The sequence below is a fragment of the Nestor notabilis genome, unplaced genomic scaffold (genome assembly GCF_000696875.1).
Source record: "Nestor notabilis isolate BGI_N333 unplaced genomic scaffold, ASM69687v1 scaffold32830, whole genome shotgun sequence".
Classification (NCBI taxonomy): domain Eukaryota; kingdom Metazoa; phylum Chordata; class Aves; order Psittaciformes; family Psittacidae; genus Nestor; species Nestor notabilis.
In genome coordinates, this window is record NW_009912137.1 from 16642 (window position 1) to 21731 (window position 5090).

A 5090-nucleotide genomic window follows, 5' to 3' on the forward strand; every position below is an offset into this window, starting at 1 on the left:
AGGGCACATGGCTTGTTGGTTCTTACAAGGAAGGGGCTGGGGATTGTGCACTGGTGGTCTGGGAGGTGACACTGCCAGTGTGGTGGGATGGAAGTGGACCCTCTGCAGCCTGTCCCCATCCCACACAGCCCTTCTCCTTCCTGACATCCCCGGGGGCCAGCAGTGTGTGCTGTCAGTGTGGTGCTGCAGCAGGCAAACGGGGGGTTGTCAGACTGCCTCACCCAAAGCCAAGCCTTGACATGGGCTGACAACGTGCCAAGATGAGCCTGGGGCCAGGGAATGGCTGCGGGTGGGAAGACGTGTGGTTCCTCCCCCTGTCCACCATCACAGCAACCAGATGGACAGACACCTCTGACATCCACATGGGCCCAGGCAATAAAAGGCTTTGGGAGAAGACCTGCATCCAGGCAAGGTCAGATCTGGTCCTCTGAGCACTTGAAACGACAAACCCAGCTCCCACAGTCCTGCAGCGCTGGGAAGCAGCTGGGACACTCTCATCAGCTCCCTTAACCAGCTCTGGGGCTTTGGAGCAAGGACAGAGGGTGGAAAACTGCTTTTCAGTGTGGCTGAAGCAAGCGTGTGTGTGCACGGCCAGGGATCCACATGAAAACCAGCCCATCCCGTGACCACCACCCATCCCTTCTCCCCGTGTTCAGACAAACCCCAAACTAGGTGCTCCTTGGTGCTCAGCAGCTGAGCTGCAGCTGCCTCCTGCGCTGATTACAGACTCACACTAATGCCTCAGCACTAATTGCATTAATAGGAGACTAATGGCACACCTAACAGAGCTAATTACCCAACAGCGACACGGTGCTCCATGCAGAGCTGTCCATCTCGGAGCAGCGCCGTGGTTCCCTGGAGCATCCCACTGGTGGCTCCGGGACTCTGGGTGCCCTGGGCAAGTGGTGGTGAATCACAGCGCGGCTCTCGGGACACATCTGCTCCTAACCCCCAGCAGGAACAGCTCCCCCAGGCCTCATCTGATCCTTCTTGGGACAAATTAAGCCTGTTGCATTAGCCACGAGGTGTATTTAGGTAGAAAGAACCTATGGGCAGAGCTCTGTATGTATCCAGATCACCCATGATGAAGGGTACTGCCAGTGTCTTGCCCTTGTCCCAGGCCACCAGCACCCTGAGTATGATGAGAGGCAGTGGGTCCACCCTATGGACACCCAATATGCCTAGCAAGAGGGTAGGAAATGGGTTATTCCTGCCTGGAAGCAGCAAGCAAGAGGTGGGGAAAGCTCTGACATCCTCTGGAGCTGCTCAGGTGCTGCAAGGCCGGGTTTTGCACCGTGTTCTTGTTCCTGATGTCCAGCCTCACACTCACCGTGCTTCACAGCCACCCGCTAATACCCATCCCTCAGGCTCCTCCACCTCCCTACCTCCGGCACATGAAAATTGAGCCGGAACCCTCACCACCCCCAGTCACGCCTCCTCTTCCAGGGGAGCATCACAGCCCGGTGTTAAGCAGGCAGCAAGCAGGATGGTCATTCAGGCTCCTTCCCCATGGGCTCTGTGCCCTTCTCCCCCTTGCTGGAGGGTAATTAGTGTTTCTTGGCTTGATGGTGTGATAAATGAGCAGCAGTAGTGGCTCTTCGCAGGGGCATAGCAAGGGCAACCGATGGGGAGCAGGAAGCAGTCAGGTGTCAGGATGCTCTGACATCCAGCCTCAAACAACTGAGTCATGTCTCAGGGTTCTGGATGAGTTTAAGCACATTTACCCACCCATAGCACCTGGCTAATGAAGGACAGGTCACTCAGGGGATGTTTGATGCTTGTTTAGACACCGTTACCAGCGCCCACCAAAGCTGGTGGACCTTCAATACCCTTGGTTCTGCTCCTGTACTGCTGTGCAGGAAACAAAGTGTTTGACAAAGCAAAACATGCTTTGGAAGGAGGGAAAAACTGGATTTCGAGGTCACATTGTCAGATAGCAGGAGACCCTGTTTAGCAGGTGAGCTAAAACCTGCTGGAGTTGTTGGGCTAAGGAAGAGACAAGGCTGGGATGTCCCCTGGCAAACCATGAGCAGGAGGAGCACCGTCCCCCACGCCGTTACCAGCAGGAGAGGAGGTTTCTCCATCACTCATCTCACGTCCTTTGCAAGCAGCTCCGCGCCGGTTCCCTGCTGCAAAGCAATTCCAGAGAAATCCCCGGCCGGGCTCTCACCACGTTCCGAGAGGGCGATAGCGGAGCGTGAGAGGAATCCTAATGGGATGGTGGGAGGCTGCGGCAGCATTTGTCATCTCAGCAGCCCCTGCCAGGCAGCACAGGGCTGCTCCGGCACCGCAGGCAGCAGCGGTACTGCAGGAAGGGGCGCGGGCAGCGCTGCCGGGGCAGAGAGCCAGCGGCATTGTGATGCTCAATGCATGCACAGTGCCGTGGGCTCCTAGGAATGAGCAGAGAAGAAGCTGGGTTCCTGTTTCTTGCTGTCCAGTGCCACCCCTTGTTGATCCCGCAAACTTGGCCGCCCAAGCCACGCTCCGGAGCTGGCCCCTTACACAGGTCAGGAACACACCTGGGATTTAAGAAGAGGGATGGAAGTCAAGTAAAGCATTTCTTTTTGCCCTTCCCAGCACTGGCTTTGTTTTGGGGTTAGGAATTCCTCAGAGAATGAGACCAGCTGCATTTTCCTCTAGGAGGAACATTATTTATTTCCCCACCAGATGAGCCCTTTGCGGCTCTGCTGCGCTGCTGACCTCTCTCTAAGGAAGGGGCTGGTTTCATTAGGGAGGGGAGAGCATGCAGCTTGCAAAGGAAAATCAATACCTGTCATCTGGATTTATGTATGAGCTTTTATTAACGTGGACTTCGGCGTTAGGCTGATGGTCTCTGCATTTGTCCCTAATACCTGCTGCACCGCATCCTCTCCCCACTGCAGTCAATAGCCATTCCTGTTCCCAAAATGATGCACTTTAAAAAGCATCTGCACCATTTACTTTACCCAAAGGAGTGGGATTTTTTCAGCAGTTCAATAATATTTACGTATGATAGAAATGAATACAATAGCCTTGGATGCCCTGGCCAGCTTGGTGGTGGTGCTCTCTTTTCTTCATCATCTCTTTCCTACAGTAAAGGGAAAAAATAAGTCAGGGCTCAGCAAATGCTTTCAGTCAAAACTACTCATTTTGTTTGAGAAGCATTTGGAGATTGATTACTGGTTTCTTCTTCAATAAAATACCTGTTTCTTTCTTGTTTTTCTTTCCCACTGGAAGATCCAACCCCCAAAGATTATTTTATTGGCAAAGCTTTCAGCTTTCAGTTGCTGGAAACTGAAGATGTTTTGGTCTGGAACCAAAATGATGAAAGTCTTTCCAAGGAACATTTTAAACCCCCAAAACTCTTCTTAGTTTTACAAGTTTTCAGTTAAGATTTATTTTTAACAACTCCTACAACAGATGTAGTCTGGGAGGGGGGTTGCACATTCATCCATCTACAGGTCGTGTCTTCCACTGTACTATGGCAGGACAAGAGCTGAGGATGCCCTGGCACATCCTTCTCCATGCCAGTTCCTCTTGCACAGACATTGGGTTAATCTGGAGCCCTGAGTTGGTTCCACATTCCCAAAGCCAGGCAGGGATCCCAAGATGGGACATCTTGGCAAGGCATGAGTTTTGGGTAACACCGATGCACTCACAGATGCTAACCTGGCATCTCTCCACAGCAGCAGTGAAAAATAATCCAAAAAGAAAGAAATTGAAATGGGAAGAGAAAAACCCAGAACCTCGAGTGCCTTCTGCCTGCAGCTGAACCAGACTGACTGAACCCTGCATCTCCTGAGGATGCTTTTAAGTCCCAGACCCTCTCTGCCACATCTCGATCCTCTCTCTTTCTTCACCTCATTCACTGCCCAAGAGTGGGTTTAACCTGCAGAGCTGCTGGTTTCCCTTTGAAGAATTATTTGATTGAGGCACTCTCATGCCTCGATCCTCCCCTTCCTTCCAATCCTGCTCCTGCAGAATGAAAGCAATAGCTGGAAATCACACGTGGGCACTGCTGGCACCAGTGTCGTAGTGCTGGAGAGATTCTCTCCTCATTTGCTCAGAGAGATCAAGGAGAGGCAAGGTGAGCTTTGCTTGCATGGCTCCTTGATGAAGCTGGAGTTCTTTTCACTCCATTGCATTCCATTAAAGGGGTTTCTCCAGGAATACTGAAAGCTGGAAAGACAGTGGGGGTCTGACCCCATCCCCCTTTTCTTTTCCTTTAAATTTCTTTCACCTCCCATTTGCAATTCATACAAAATTAGGGGGTTTTCATTCCCTGCTCCTTTCACTCGAAGGGAAATTGCTTGCAAAGCCTCTTATTCAGGAGGGAAAGCTGGAGGTAGACCCAAGGCATCCCATGGGTTTCTCTGGGGCATTTTCATGCCACGCATCAGCATCTCTTCTTGCAAAGAGGGTTTCCCATGCCAGTGGCAGCAGCTTTCCTCTGGGAAGGGTCCTGCAGCTCCTGACTGGTCCTTGAAGTCAAAGCTCCCACTGACACAGCAGCAGCCTGTTAGGCTGGTGACAGCACATGAATGATGTGTGCACATGAGGGAACTGCTTGTGGATCCAGGACGGGAGTAAATAGCTTGTACCTTCCTACCTGGTGCAAGCTGCACAGCCTGGGTTGAAGTGCTTGTGCTGCCAGGCTCTCCTGGCCATGGCAGCTCCAGGGAGATGGATACACAGCAAAACAACAGCACTGTGACCCTGTGACTGCCAGGGCTGCTTCAGGGAGCCCTCAGACTGGTGGCGACTCAAAATGAAAGCCAAAAAAGCCAGGTGAGCTGCTAAACAAGCTGAACACAAGCTGCTGGGCTCCTGCCAAAGGAGATGGAGACATGATCAGGTTTTAAAGCGCTGAATAGACCAACAGGTCTCGGTGAGTTCAGGCAGCTCAGAGAGTTCCTCTCTCCCTGTTTTGGGGAGAGAACAGCAGAGGTAAAGAGGCCTCCTGGCCCTGGAGGCTTTCCCTGCACTGTAATTTCATCTTGCAGGCAGGATGAGCATTAATCGGTTGGAGGTGAGCGCCCAGCATATTTATTGCTGTCTGAGGGAGATGTGCTGCGTGTGGAGCATCCTTCCTCCCAACACAGTGCTCAGGA